This window comes from Cervus canadensis, chromosome 4 (assembly GCF_019320065.1).
Source record: "Cervus canadensis isolate Bull #8, Minnesota chromosome 4, ASM1932006v1, whole genome shotgun sequence".
Classification (NCBI taxonomy): domain Eukaryota; kingdom Metazoa; phylum Chordata; class Mammalia; order Artiodactyla; family Cervidae; genus Cervus; species Cervus canadensis.
In genome coordinates this window covers 10479682-10496411 of record NC_057389.1, presented here as the reverse complement: position 1 = coordinate 10496411, position 16730 = coordinate 10479682, and the positions used below count along the sequence as shown (strand labels likewise).

The 16730-nt window shown below is 38.2% G+C and overlaps 1 long non-coding RNA gene across 1 annotated transcript in view; it reads right to left on the bottom strand.

Moving 5' to 3' along the window:
* Positions 1–16730, bottom strand: part of LOC122441031 — a 71709-nt gene that overhangs the window by 53433 nt on the left and 1546 nt on the right. The window lies entirely within an intron of this gene.

The window sequence follows — 16730 nt, the reverse complement described above, 5'->3', positions numbered from 1 at the left end:
TATTTGTTTTTCTGACTTACTTCACTTTGTATGACAGTCTCCAGGCCCATCCACATCTCTGAAAATGACATAAGTTAGTTCCTTTTTATGAATACATCTGAGTAATATTCCATCGTATATATATTCACCACACCTTCTTAATCCATTACTTTTTTGATGGGCATGTAGGTTCCTTCTTCCACGTCCTCGCTATTGTAAATAGTGCTCAAATGAACATTGGGGTGTATGTATCTTTTTGGATTATAGTTTTCTCTGGGTATGTGCTCAGAAGTGAGATTGCTGGGTCATTTGGTAGCTCTATTTTTAGCTTTTTAAGAAACTTCCATACGATTCTTCATAGTGGCTATACCAATTTACATTCCAAGCAAGAGGGTTCCCTTTCCTCAAATAAAGATGCATTTATTCTTCATAGATTTTTTGATGATGGTCATTCTGACTGGTGCCATGAAATTTAAAAAAAAGTCTGATCCTTGGAAGAAAAGTTATGTCCAACCTAGACAGCATATTAAAAAGCAGAGACATTACTTTACTGACAAAGATCTGTCTAGTCAAAGCTATGGTTTTTCCAATAGTCATGTATGGATGTGAGAGTTGGACTATAAAGAAAGCTGAGCCCTGAAGAATTGGTGCTTTTGAACTGTGGTGTTGGAGAAGACTCTTGAGAGTCCCTTGGACTGCAAGGAGATCCAACCAGCCCATCTTAAAGGAAATCAGTCCTGAATATTTTTTGGAAGGACTGATGCTGAAGCTGAAGCTCCAATTCTTTGGCCACCTGATGCAAAGAACTGACTCACTGGAAAAGACACTGATGCTGGGAAATATTGAAGGCTGGAGGAGAAGGGCACGACAGAGGATGAGATGGTTGGATGGCATCACAGACTCGATGGACATGAGTTTGAGCAAACTCCGGGAGTTGTTGATGGATAGGGAGGCCTGGCGTGCTGTAGTCCATGGGGTCACAAACAATGGGACATGACTAAGTGGCTAAGCTGAACTGAAGGTGCAATAGACAGGGAGGAACGTATCAAAGTCTGTTTGTTAAAATTTCACTGTATCCTGTTATCTCTGTATAACTCAGAAAACACATTTTTCCAAGCATTTGCCTTTCCATCTCCATGTCACGTGAATTGTCTTCCTCCTCCCTGAAGTTCCAAACCAGTAACTCCAACATTATCACTTGTCTTTAGGTGAAAATTCTATTTAAGTGAGGGTTTTGGCCATTTTGGCCAGTTACTCAGTTTTCCTGGGTTTCTCCCATGTATAAACATTAAAGGCTTTTGATTTTTCTCCTGTTAATTGACTTCATGTTGATCTAATTCTTAGACCAGCTAGAAGAACCTAGAAGGATAAAATGTCCTCCTCAGAACATCTTAAAGATAATAAGCACTGGAAACATATTTATTGAAATAATAATTTCTTTACTTAAAAATAACATCCCTAGCCTTCCCAAAGCCAACCTGCTCCCAAGTGTGTGCGTGCTCAGTCACTTCGGTTGTGTCTGAATCTTTGTGACCCTATGAATTGTAGCCCGCTGAGCTCCTCTGTCCATGGGATTCTCCAGGCAAGAATACTGGAGTGGGTTGCCATGCCCCCTCCTCAGGGATCAAACTCCCAACTCTTATGTCTTCTACACTGGCAAGCAGGTTCTTTACCACTAGAGCCACCTATGAAGCCCCAAAGTATAAATACTTCAAATTCCTATGGAAGAAAACAGAAAATATTAATTCAAGATCCTTTGACTACATGCTAGAAAACACCCATGGAAGAGGCTATAGACACTTTCTTAAGAACCTCTTACGAGCCTCAGGCCAGTTCTCTAGACTCTAAGCTCACGCTCTGCCATGTGGGGTAATCCTCTTTGTCTAACTTGAGGACACAGGCTGAAGTCTTTCTCAGAAGTCACACTGAGTGGCAAATCCAGGTTAACCCCAATCTTGCCAAGATTTTGTCCCAGATCATTAATGATCAAACTATATTTCTCACCCCCCCTTTTTTTTCCCCCGTTATAGGATTCCCATCTTGACCAAATCCAACATATTTTATACTGGAAAGGAAAAATCAGATCTCATTATGCTGTAACAAATTTATCCCTGACAGGTCATTTAAAATACAAAGGAATGTTTGAAGGAGGAAATTTTAGAAGTGTCAATTATAGTCATACTCACAGAGTTCTTAATAAGAAAAAAAGGTTGATTAAAAATAGTCCCAGCTTGGAATCACAAAAGAAAGGAGTAATACCTAATAAATCTGATAATTTTTAAAGACAGAGCAGAAAGAATCAGCAGGAGAAATCTGAGGACTAATTTGCTTCTGGTCTGAGGGTACCTCAACACAGTACACCACCCAAAAGACTAATTCAGGGGGTCAGGAAGTATAGCATGCATGCAGTGAGCACTGAGAACAATCTAGGAAAATGTAGGTGGTACCGGGCTGCAGGCAGACAAATGCTTTGAAATGAACAGTGTCCGAGAGAACTGTAACTCAGATAGGTATCTAGGTTTTAGGCAATTTAACTATCAGTAGCATAAGAAAGAAGAAATATGGCATGAGATAACAAAATAAACAATTTATACAAAAGTCAGAATACTGGTAAATCCACAAACAACAACAACAACAACAAAAACCTGAATAGCCTGACTAGAACATCAGAGGAAAGTTTAGTTACAATTCTTTTTTAAAGTAAATATCTACCTAGCACAAAAACTGATGTAATATAGTAAGGATAAGTATAAACAGATAAGGAAAAATAATGCTTACAAGTTCAGGCAAAGATGTCAGTGAAGTATTAAAAAGGTATTAACAGTTAAGACACGAAGACCTTGTTTATAATACGGATTGACCATAAAACTGAATATAATACTCAAATGTGAGTAACTGATTACAATCAATTCAAATTAAATAGATAATATTTTTGAGCAAGAACACAGTTGCCTCTTACCCAAAATGAAATTTACATTATTTTGAACCTATAATTTCTGTATTTTAAAAACTTAGTCCATTTCTTTACTTTTGTTCTGGTCACAGCAGATCTAAGGCTACACATCCATGACTTCTATGCTTTCAACTCCCACACCCCCACATACACACACACACTCAAGGCTTCTATGTATTCCTCAGAATGTGTGAATTCTACTGCAACTACATAAGCATAGAGGCGGGTCTAAACACAATGCTGTTCTCTGTAAGACCTATCTCAGATATTCCCATTTTCCCCACTTTAGTCTGCATGTCTTAAGTCACTGGTGGTATCGATTAGGCAGGACTCGTCTACTAAAGTCTTGCTTCACATGTGAAATTTATCACAAAGTTTTAGACATAATCATATTTCTCACTAGCTGTGCCATCAGAATAAGTGAAGGGGTATGAAAGTGTGAATAGCCTATAATGGCATAGTAGGATATTTCATCAGAGCATTTGTGTGGCATTATATTGAAGATTCCTATAGCTAAGAAGCAGCTATTTTTGAGTGTCTGTGATTGTACAGAGGAGCTCTTCTGATATTTTACACAAATTACTGAATTTAATGCTTACAAAAAAAGCTATTAGGTAAAAATTATTATTCCTACTTTACAGCTAGAAATTTGAGGAACAGAGAAGTAACTTCCACAAAATCATCATATTCAAGAACATATTTTGTCTTAGCTAGGGTACAAGCCCTATTTATCTTTCTTTAAAACTTAAACTTGGAACCACTTTTATACTGTGTACACAGAAATAGGATAGCAGAAAAGGAAGTGGCTCACAACATAATTTTACCTAAGATCAGTCTCCTCCTAATTGGGTGTTAGTTAAAGCCAAGATAATTATCATTACTGGAAAATATATTTAAAATATTTTAATCTTGATATGACTCAAAAATAAGGGGGACTTTGGGATATTCTGAAAGAGGGCAACTGTCACTTGCCAGTAGGTCTAAGTGATAATAAGTAAACCGCAGTTCTTTAAAACAATGGGACAAGTCCCTCACTCAACTGGGCTCATTTACACCTCACTAAATGGGTGAGAGTCCCTGGGACTGCAAGGAGATCCAACCAGTCCATCCTAAAGGAGATCAGTCCGGGGCGTTCACTGGAAGGACTGATGCTGAAGCTGAAACTCCAATACTTTGGCCACCTGATGTGACGAGCTGACTCACTGGAAAAGACCCTGATGCTGAGAAAGATTGAGGGCAGGAGGAGAAGGGGACGACAGAGGATGAGATGGCTGGATGGTATCACCGACTCGATGGGCATGAGTTTGAGTAAACTCCGGGAGTTGGTGATGGACAGGGAGGCCTGGCGTGCTGCAGTCCATGGGGTCGCAAAGCGTCGGACACGACTGAGCAACTGAACTGAACTGAAACTGGCTTTGGGGCTTCCCTGGTGGCTCAGAGGTTAAAGCGTCTGCCTGCAATGAGGGAGACCCGGGTTTGATCCCTGGGTGGGGAAGATTCCCTGGAGAAGGAAATGGCAACCCACTCCAGTACTCTTGCGGGAGAATCCCATGGACAGAGGAGCCTGGTGGGCTACATTCGCCCATGGGGTCGCAAAGAGTCGGACACGACTGAGCGACTTCACTTCCACTTTCCCTTTCAAACCGAGTTTCCGATAAGGTGGTGGTGGTGTAGTCGCTCAGTCGTGTCTGACTCTTACAATGCTATGGACTGTATGTAGCCTGTCAGGCTCCTCTGTCCGTGAGATTCTCCAGACAAGAATATTGGAGTGGGTTGTCATTTCCTTCTCCAGGGGATCTTTCCGATCCAGAAACCTAACCCCAGTCTCCTTCATTGCAAGTGGATTCTTTACCAATTGAGCTACCAGCAAAGCCCTCAGACAGGGCATCAAAAGATAATAATTAATTCATACTACCAAGCACACAATTCAAGAAACAGATTCATGAACATTTTAAGAGAGAACACCTTCTTAAGAGAACACTGTGTACCTTAAACTGATTTTATTTGTGCATTTCAGGCAGATTAAGAAAAGGCATAGTATAAATACACTCTTAAATATAATAGTGAACTAAGATCTGATTATATTCTGCGGTTGTTGCATTGCATGATAAAAATAAAAAGTGGCTGGTTGAGTGAAGGAGACAAAGGGAAATCAAAGGGTACAACAAAGAATAACAGAGCAAAACAATAAGGAGAAAGTGGAAAATTCAATCTGCTACTTGCGAGGCAAACAATAAATACCAAGGAAGACCTTCATACAACAGCATTCTTAAAGGGAAAAGTCAAGAGATATTAAATGCCAGAAGGAGGAATTCATAATCCTGGTTTTAATTAATTTTTTAAAACTAGCCCTCCATATAGGACAGAATTAATTACTCATCCATATATATGTATGTATGCTTATATATATATATTTTAGAGGGTTTCCCTCTCAAATATGGCACTAGGGGTAAAGAACCTGCCTGCCAATGCAGGAATTGTAAGAGACTTGGGTTCAATCCCTGGGTTGGGAAGATCCTCTGGAGGAGCACATGGCAACCCACTCCAGTATTCTTCCTGGAAAATCCCATGGACAGAGGAGTCTGGCGAGCTACAGTCCACAGGGTCACACAGTCAGACATGACTAAATTGACTTAGCATGCACAGCACGCACGCATATATTTGAGTAAAGGAGTCTGGTTGCTCAATGGAAAGCATTTGCAGTTCAGGTCAGTAAAGATTCCCAAGATGATGTTACTCAGAACCAGTTAAAATGAAGTAAAATTTTCAGGACTTTTAAAAATTAGTAAGCTTTTAAAAATGATATATACTAGTTTAAGATTTTCATAAAATTTGTGAAAACTGTAGAGTTCCAACAGAACCAAAATCCAGTTTTCCTTATTAATGAAATCTTACATTAGGATAGTGTAGTTGTCACAAGTAATAGTTAACTAAAGTTTATACTTTATCCAGATTTCATTAGAACCCCACACAGGACACCACCCTACACTTGGTGATCCCGTCTCCTTTGTCTGCTCTTGGCCATGACACTTTCTCAGATACTCCTTGTTATGAATGAATGGCATTGACAGCAATGAGTACAAATCATATATATTTTTAGAATGAACCTTAACTGGAGTTTCACTGATGTTTTTCTCTCATGGTTAGGACTGAAGTTAGGTTATGTTTGTGATCGTAGTTACAGAGACAAATGTCACTCTTGTCATACTCTATCAAATGAACACACTTTCGTATCACTTTTGAGGTTAATCTTGACCACCTGGCTGAAATAGTGTTTGTCAGATTTCTCTGCTGCATAATTAGTCTTTTATTCTTCAATGCCATATGGTACTCTTTGAAGCATAGCCTATGCATAGACCCCGTTTAAGGAGTAGGGAGATAAAGACTACTTCCTTGACAGCACAGTACCTGCACAGATTCTTTTGAATTCTTCTAACTGGAAGAATAGTCTATTTTCTTTGTTTATTTATTTATCCAAACATTTATTTAAATCTATGGACTTACATATTTTATACTATAGCTTATAATTCAGTATTATTTTATTCATTTTGTTGCTCAATTTGCTTTAGGTTTAGGTTTTGGGAGCTCTTTCAGTTGGCTCCTGTGTCTTTTTGAAACACTGGTTTGTTTTTCTGAGCACTTCCTTACCTTTCTATTAATATAAAATACTGCTGGCTCATCTTATGTATCTGCAGTCAGTAATTTCTCCAAGGATATTTATTTTTTAATAAATAATATAAAAGTTTAAAGATATATACAGTAAATATAATACATATGAATAGATAGATTTTAGATACTCTATAGCTCAGTTCAGTTCAGTTGGTCAGTTGTGTCCGACTCTCTGTGACCCCATGGGCTACAGCATGCCAGAATTCCCTGTCCATCACAAATTCCCAGAGCTTGCTCAAACTCTATCGAGTTGATGATGCCATCCAACCATCTCATCCCCAGTCATCCCCATCTCCTCCTGCCTTCAATCTTTTTCAGCATCAGGGTCTTTTCAAATCAGGTGGCCAAAGTATTGGAGTTTCAGCTTCAGCATCAGTCCTTCCAATGAATATTCAGGACTGATTTCCTTTAGGGTGGACTGGTTGTATCTCTGCAGTCCAAGGGATTCTCAAGAGTCTTTTCCAACACCACAGTTCAAAAGCATCAGTTCCTCAGCACTCCACTTTCTTCTAGACGGACCTTTGTCAGCAAAGTAATGTCACTTCTTTTTAACATACTGTGTAGGTTGGTCATAGTTTTTCTTCCAAGGACCAAGCATGTTTTACTTTCATGGCTGCAGCCACCATCTGCAGTTTTCGGAACAAAAAAAAAAAAAAAGAAAGAAAAAATGTTTGTAACTTTTTCCATTGTTTTGCCATCTATTTACCATGAAGTGATGGGACCAGATGCCATGATCTTAGTTGTTTGAATGTTGGGTTTTAAGCCAACTTTTTCCACTCTCTTCTTTCATTAAGAGGCTCTTAATTCTTCTTTGCCTTTTGCCATAAGGGTAACCTCATCTTCATATTTGAGGTTATTGATATTTCTCCCGGAAATCTTAAATCCAGCTGGTGCTTCATTCATCCTGGCATTTTGCTTGATACACTCTGCATATAAGTTAAATAAGCAGCTGACAATATACAGCCTTGACGTACTCCTTTCTCAATTCTATAGCTCCACTTGTAAAGAATCCACCTGCAACACAGAAGACACCGTTTCGATTCCTGTGTCAGGAAGATCCCCTGGAGAAGGGATAGGCTACCCGCTCCAGTATTCTTGGGCTTCCCTTGTGGCTCAGCTGGTAAAGAATCTGCGTGCAATGCAGGAGGCCTGGGTTCGATCCCTGGGTTGGGAAGAACCCCTGGAGAAGGGAAAGGCTACCCACTCCAGTATTCTGGCCTAGAGAATTCCATGGGCTGTACAGTCCACGGGTCGCAAAGAATCAGACACGACTGTGTGACTTTCACTTCCACTTACATATGTAATTTCATGTATATATGTGTATATATATATATATATATATATATATATATATATATATTCAGTTTATGTATATTAGAAACAAAAACTGGACACTGTTGTACAGGTTGCTACTGGGATTTAGTCTTTCTAGGCCCTTTCAGTGGACAGAGAAAGGAAATATTATGTGTGTATTTTTACACACACACATAAACATTCTACATATCAACACGTATCTACATAACATTAAACATGAGTTCACATGATGTCTCCAACTCGAAGCAGTTACTACATGGACTGTTCTAACCTTTTCCCCTTCATGGTCTCTAACTTCTCACGGCCACAATAAGGCACCTGATCCTAGCATCTGCCATTTATTTAATTAATTGTTCAGTTCCATTATATGTGTATATTGGTTTCAGAATCGTTAACCCTACTCTCATAGGATATGGCTTTAGCAACTAAAGTAGAGCGCTTATGTATAGTCCTTTTACCTTTAGTCTTATAGCTGCAACTCATTTCCAAAGTTATATAGATCAGCATGTTTTTCTCCCTGCCCCCATTTAGTGAGACTGCTTCACTCACTTGTATTATGATTAGATTGTTAAGTTTTGTCACTTTTTACAAAACGGGGTCCTCCATTCTCCCAAATGATTTTTGTTTAACTAGTATACATTAAGGTTCTCTCTTTGTGCTACAAAGTTCTATAGGTTTTGATAAAGGCATAATGTCATATATTCACCAGCATCATTCTTACCAAATAATTTCAACCTCCTAAAATATTCAAAATACTTCAAATACTCAACCCCACCTCCAAACACCAGAAAACAACTCATCTCTTTACAAATTCATGTAGTTTTAGTTTTCCAAATGTCATATAATCGGAATCATGCAATGTGTAACCTAGCTTCTTTCACTCAGCATTTAGATTCAAGTCTTCACACAGACTAACAAATCATTATTTTTATCTCTGAATAGCAGTCCATTGAATTGACATATTAAAATATATCCATTCATTTATTGAAGGATATCTTATTTTTTGTGATTATGAATACAGTTACTTTTATTATTCATATGCAGGATTTTGGAAGAACATAAATTTTCAAGCCAATTTAGTAAGAATGTAGGGGAATGACTGTTAGATCATGTGATAAAACTGTGGTTTGCTTGGGAAGAAACTTCCATACTGTGTTTCAAAGCCCTGAATCATTTTGAGTTTCCACCAGTACCAAATGAAAGGTTCTGATGTCCTATATCCTTGGCAGGGATTCGTATTGTCTATTTTTGGAATTTAAGCATTCTAATAAGAGTGTAGTAGTATTTCATTCCTGTGTAAATTTGCAATTCCCTGATAAGAAATGATGTTAAACATCTTTTTAAATATCTACATGTCAGCTACATACTTCCTTTGGTGACCTGTCTGGTAAGATCTTGTATCCATTTCTTAATGGCCTGTTCAATATTTTTTGTTGAGTTATAAGAGTTCTTTGTGTACTGTGGGCATGCATTCTTTATCAGAGATGTCTTATGAAAGTTTATCCATTCACTTACTGAAGGATATCTTGGTTAATTCCATATTTTTGTAATTATCAGTAAGGTTACTAAAAATAATCACATGCAGGATTTTGTAAGGACATGTCTTTTCCAGTATGTAGCTTGTCTTTTCCTATTCTAACAGTGTATTTTGTAGAACAGTGGCTTTATTTTACTAAAGCCCAAGTTATTTTTTCTTTCATGAGTCAGGCTTTTGGTGTGGTAGCTAAAAGCTTATTGACAGACATCCTGGCAGTACAGTGGTTAGGACTCCACTTTCCACTGCAGGGGGCACTGGTGTGGACCCTGGTCAGGGAACTAAGATCCCACCAGCTGTGTGACATGGCCTAAAAAGTAAAAACTCACTGACAAAAACAAACCAGATTTTTCTCCAATGTTTTTTTCTGCAAGTTTTAATATCTCTGTATTTTATATTTAGGTTTACTATCTAAATTTATCACAACTTTTGTGTATTATGTAAGATATATTTTGTATACAATTGTCTTAATTTTTCCAGTACCATTTATTGAAAATCTGTATTTCCTCCATTAAATTGTCTCTGTGCTTTTTTTATTATCACTTCTTTGTTGAAGTAGAGTTGAATTACAATATTATAATAACTTCAAGTGTACAGCATATTGATTCAGTATTTTTACAAATTGTACTCCATTAAAAGTTATGACAAAATAATGGCTATGATTTCCTGTGCTGTACAATATGTCTTTGTTGCTTATCTCTTTTATGTATGGTAGTCTGTATCTCTTACCCCTCTAATTTGTCCCTCCACACCTGCCTCTCCACTTCAGTAAGCACTAGTTTGTGTCCTGTATTTGTGAGTCTGTTCTGCATACTCACTCATTTGCATTATTTTTTAGTTTCCACATATAAGTAATATCATACAGTACTTGTTTTTCTTTTGTCTGACTTATTTCATGAAGCATAATATTCTTTAGGTCCATCTATGTTGCTGTAAATGGCAAAACTTCATTTTTTAGGGCTGAATAATTTTATATATATTATATATAATACATATATATATATATATATATGTATAAGCATGGGGCTTCCCAGGTGGTGCTAGTTGTAAAGAATCTGCCAGTCAATGATGGAAATATAAGAGACATAGGTTCGATCCCTGGGTTGGGAAGTTCCCTGGTTTGGGAAGTTCCCCTGGAGGAGGACAAGGCAGCCCACTCCAGTATTCTTGCCTGGAGAAACCCATGGACAGAGGAGTCTGGTGGGCCATGGTCCATAGTGTCACAAAGAATCAGACACGACTGAAGTGACTTAGCAGGCATATATATAGATAAACAGACACAAACATAAAAATATCTTCTTTCTCAATTTGTCTGTTTATGGGTACTTGGATTCCTTCCATATCTTGGCTGTTGTAAATAATGCTGCTCTGAACATTAGGGTGCATGTACTTTTTCAACTTAGGTTTTCTAGATATGTGTGTTTGTGGGTGTACATTAGGGGTGCAATTACTGGATCAAAGTTTAGTGCTAATTTTAATTTTCTGAGGAACCTCCATCGTGGCTGCCCCAGTTTATACTCCCATCAACAATGCAGAAGGATTCCCTTTAATCCACATCCTCTCTAACATTTTATATTTGAAGACATTTTGATGATAGTCATTCTGATAGATGCAAGGTGATACCTCATTGTAGTTCTGATTTGGATTTCTCGAATAATTAGCGATGTTGAGCATCTTTTCATGTTTGTTAGCCATTTGTGTGTCTTACCTGGAGAAATGTCTATTCAGGTTTTTGGGCCAATTGATTATTTTTTATTTGTTTTAATATTGAACTGTATAGGCTGTTTATATCTTTTGGATATTGACTTTTCATCAGTCATTCCATTTACAAACCCATTCTAGTAGGCTGTTTTTTGTTTTGTTGATAGGCTCCTTTATTTGAAAAAGCATTTAAGTTTAATAAGGTCTAATTTGTTTTTTTGTTTTTTGTTTTTTTTTTTGCTTTTATTTCTCTCGCATTTGGAGACACATCTAAAAACAATATTGCCATGATTTATATAAAAGAGTACTCTGTTTCTCTCCTAAGAATTTTATGGTTTCAGGTCTTATATATAGATCTTTTCACAGTGTTCATGGGGTTCTTAAGGCAAGAATACTGAAGTGGTTTGCATTTCCTTCTCCAGTGAACCAAGTTTTATCAGAATACACAGAAGCATACATAAAAGGTCTTAATTATCTGGATAACTATGATGGTGCAGTCACTCACCTGGAGCCAGACATCCTGGAGGGTGAAGGGGCCTTAGGAAGCATTACTATGAACAAAGCTAGAGGAGGTGATGGAATTCCAGCTGAGCTATTCCAAATCCTAAAAGATGATGCTGTTAAAGTGCTGCACTCAATATGCTAGCAAATCTGGAAAACTCAGCAGTGGCCACAGGACTGGAAAAGGTCAGTTTTCATTCCAATTCCAAAGAAGGGCAATGCCAAAGAATGTTCAAACTACCACACAATTGCCTTCATTTCACATGTTACCAAGGTAAAGCTCAAAATTCTTCAAGCTGAACTTCAATAGTATGTGGACCATGGACTTCCAGATACACAAGCTGGATTTAGAAAATGCAGAGGAACCAGAGATCACATTGCCAACATCCTCTGGATCATAGAAAATGCAAAAGAATTCCAGAAAAAACATCTACTTCTGTTTCATTGACTACTCTAAAGCCTTTGACTATGTGTGTCACCACAGACTGGAAAATTCTTCAAGAGGTGGGAATACCAGACCACTTTACCTGCCTTTTGAGAAACGTATGCAGGTCAAGAAGAAACAGTTCAAACTGGACAAGGAACAAAAGGAGTATGTCAAGGCTGTTTGTTGTCACCCTTACACGAAAGCTTATGTAACTTTTATGCAGAGTAAATCATGAGAAACGCTGGGCTGGATGACTCACAAGGTGGAATTTAGATTGCTGGGAGAAATATCAACACTCTCAGATATGCAGATGATGGCAGAGAGTAAAGAGGAACTAAAGAGCCTCTTGATAAAGGTGAAAATGGAGAGGGAAAAAGATGGATTAAAACTCAACATTCAAAAAACGAAGGTAATAACATCCAGTCCCATCACTTCATGGAAAATAGATAGGGAAAAATATGGGAACAGTCACAGATTTTGTTTTCTTAGTCACCAAGATCACTGTGGACAGTGCCTGCAGCCATGAAATTTAAAACAAACAAAACAAAAAACACTTGCTCCTTGGAAGAAAAGCTATGACAAATCCTAGACAGGTATTAAAAAGCAGAGACATCGCTTTGGTGACAAAAGTGCATATAGTCAAAGCCATGGTTTTTCCAGTAGTCATGTATGGGTGTGAGAGTGGGACCATAAAGAAAGCTGAGCACCAAAGAATTGATGGTTTCTTATTGTGGTGCTGGAGAAGACTCTTGAGTGTTCCTTGGACAGCAAGGAGATCAACCAGTCAACCCTAATGTAAATCAACCCTGTATATTCATTGAAGAAAGGATGCTGAAGCTGAAGCTCCAATACTGTGGCTACCTGATGCAAAGAGCCAACTCACTGGAAGAAATCTTGACTCTGGGAAACATTGAAGGCAAGACGAGATGGGGCAAGAGAGGATGAGATGGTCGGATGGCATCACCACCTCAATGGACATGAGTTTGAGCAAACTCTGGGCGATAGTAAAGGACAGGGAAGCTTGGTGTATTGCAGTCCATGGGGTCGCCAAGAGTCAGACATGACTTGGTGACTAAACAACAAGAGTAATCTAAGTTTTGGATGAATCCATTTTGAGCTCATTTTTGTGTGTGGTATGAGAAAATGTTCTAATTTCATTCTTTTACATTTAGCTGTCCAGTTTTCCCAGCACCACTTGTTGAAGGGACTGTTCTTTGTTCATTGTATATTCTTGCCTCCTCTGTTTTATTAATTTACTGTAAGCATGGGGGTTTATTTTTGAGCTCTCTAGTCTGTTCTATCAATCTATGTGTCTATGTTTTTGTGCCAGTACCATACTGTTTTGACCACTGTAGCTTTGTAATATATAATTTAAAGTCTGGGAGTTTAATGGTATTTCCAGCTTGGTTTTCTCAAGACTGCTTTGGCAATTTGGGGTCTTTTGTGGTTCCATGTGAATTTTAGATTTTTTTTTCTGGTTCTGTGAAAAATGCCATGAGTATTTTGATAGGGATTGCATTAAATCTATAGATTGCCTTAGGTAGCATGGCCATGTTAACATTAATTCTTCCAATCCAAGAGTACAGGATATCTTTCCCTTTCTCTGTATCATTTTCAATTTTCTTCATCAATGTCTTACTGTTTTTAAATTATAGGTCTTTCACCTTCTGCCTTTGTAAGAATCAATTAATTATATTTGTATAAGTCTCCATCTGAGTTCTTTGTTATATTCCATTGACCTATATATCTATTTTGTTATCAGTAACATGCTACCTTGATTACTAAAGATTTACATTAAGTATTGAAATCATGCTGTGTGAGTCTTCCAACTTTGTTTCCATCTACCACACTGTGTTGACTCTTCTAGGTCTTTTTCTTTTCCATAGGAAGCTCAGGATCAGTTTGTTAAGACCTCTAAAATAACTTTCTAGAACTTTGGCTGAGATATTTTTCAATACATATCAAGCATGAGAGAACTTATGTCTTAAAAATATTGAGTTTTTCTAATAATGAACATGTAATAACTCAGTATATAAAGACGCCCTTGATTTATTTTCCCAATGTTTTGTACTTTCCAGCAGACAGATCCTGTACACATTTCATTAGATTGACACGCAGGTTCCAGTTACACTGGTGTCACTGTAAATGATCTCTTTTTTAAAATAATTTTATCCGTTTCTGTCTGCGCTGCGTCTGTGTTGCTCTGTAGACTTTTCTCTAGTTGCGGTGAGGGGCCTGCTCTCGGTTTGCAGTATGCAGCTCTCTCATTGCCACGGTCTCACTGCGGAGCACAGGCTCCAGGCGTGCGGGCTTCCGTAGCTGCGGCACGTGGGCTCAGCAGTTGGGGCACGTGCTCAGCAGTTGGGGCACGTGGGCTCAGCAGTTGGGGCACGTGGGCTCAGCAGTTGGGGCACGTGCTCAGCAGTTGGGGCACGTGGGCTCAGAAGTTGGGGCACGTGGGCTCAGCAGTTGGGGCACGTGCTCAGCAGTTGGGGCACGTGGGCTCAGCAGTTGGGGCACGTGGGCTCAGCATTTGGAGCACGTGGGCTCAGAAGTTGCGGCTCCCAGGCTCTAGAGAGCCGGCGCAGTAGCTGTGGCGCGCAGCCTTAGCTGCCCCGCAGCACGCGGGAGCTTCCTGGACCAGGGAAACGAACCCACGTCTCCTGCAGTGGCAGGTGGATTCTTCACCAGAGACACCGCGGAAGCCCAGTGATGTCTTTGTAAATTACACATTCTGATTGGGTATTGCTGACCTATAGGAAAACAAGGCATTTGTATAGTAACCGTATGTTTCCTGCGACTGTGCTGTAATTACTTGTTAGTTCCAAGAGACTTCTGTCAGATTCTCTATTTTCCACAACGTTGATCATCCTCTCAGAAAATAGTTTTATTTCTACCTTTTGAATGTGTGTGTGTGTATTTCTCCTTCTTTATGAAATTTTTGTCCTACTGTACTAACTAGAACTTCCAACAAAATGTTAAATAGGCATGCTAATTTCAGGAGGAAAGTTTCCAGTCTCAAACCATTTAGAATCATCTTAGTGATAGGTGTTCTGGAGGCAGAGCTTTTTCTGTGTTTGCTTGTTTTGATCAAGTGAGGAAGTTTCCACTTAATTCTTAGTTTGCTGAGAGTTACTATCATGAATGAGTATTGGCTTTTGCTAAATATTATTTCTAAATCAATTGATATTTATGAGTTTTCCTCTTTAGCCAGTTACTGTGGTGAATTACATTGATTTTTTTTTTTTTTTAATGCTGAAACTGCTTAATTTCCCCAACATATATTCCATTTGGTGTATAGTTTTTTCTTACATTTTTGGATTCATTTGCAAATATTTTATTTAGAATTTTTTGTTCTCTGTTTATGAGAATTTCTGGATGATAGTTTTCTTTCTATGTAATGTCTTTATCTGGTTTAGTTTATGGTAGCGCTACCCTGACAGAATAAAGCATTGGATGGAATATTCCATAAATGTCAATTAAATCAAGTGGATTGAAAGTGCTGTTCAGGTCATCTATATCTTTAATGATTTCCTGCCTGCCTTACAATTCATTACCAACTATTATAGTGTATTCTGTCTCACAATAAAAGTTAAAAAATAAATTGAAAGGAAAACAGTTATTTAAAAAATCAGCAACTACAAATAAAATAAAATAAAAGATCAGCAACTAAATATCAGAATATGGAGCATAGAAAGAGTAAAAATCCATCACCACTGTGTTCTGAGTATTGTGGAAAGTGTGTCCATGAACATTTAGTGCTTAGAGACCAACTGTGGCAGGTTCACATTTCCTCTTTGCAGGAACAAATCTGGGGAAGGAACTGCTCGCTTGACATCACATTACCCAGCCTTCCCCCAGCTTGAATTTAGGGAGACTCATGTGACCTGTTCTAAACCACAGAATGCCTGGAGAAGTGCAGTAAATATATTTCAAGCCATTGTGTGAGAAAGGTCTGTGACTTCCTCACCTTTTCTGTTTCCATTCAGTTCTGATGGCAGAAGCTCAGGGCAGTTTGGGGAGTTACTTTTCTAGACGGCACATCTTTTGTAGCTGGAACCCCAAAGACTGTGGAGCAGAATGTGGCTCACCTGCCCCTGGAATGTTACAGAAGTAAGAACTGTTCTGTTTTTTACTATGTTCAGCCACTGATTTTATCATATACGATATAGTGCATATTGTTCCAATAACAAATACAATAATCTGTCCTTCTTTCCCACAAGACCTGGAGGGACAGCAAAAAGGACAACAGACAGGTGCAGAAAATGACAGGCAACTTACAAAAGCAAAATGAAACAAAGTTACAACAACAATAGCAAAAGTTTAAAATGCAGGCTTATTTAGGACTGTCATTTAAAGAGAATATTATTTTTTGCCAGCCACATGCATTAATAATTAGAATCTAGTCATTTATGTGATGTTATAACTACTCACCTAATTAACTTTCAAGTTTTTGAAGGGACCATAGATGAAAAACTCCCTAACTAAATGTGAGAAATAAATAATATGTTCTCACCTGATGCACAGTGTTCTGGTCATGTCATCCCCATACCCACAAAATAAGACAAGTAAACATACAAATTCTTTTTCATTAAAGTAAAATTATGCACTTTAAAATTTTCAGTGTTATTTTTTAAAAGCATTAACCATGA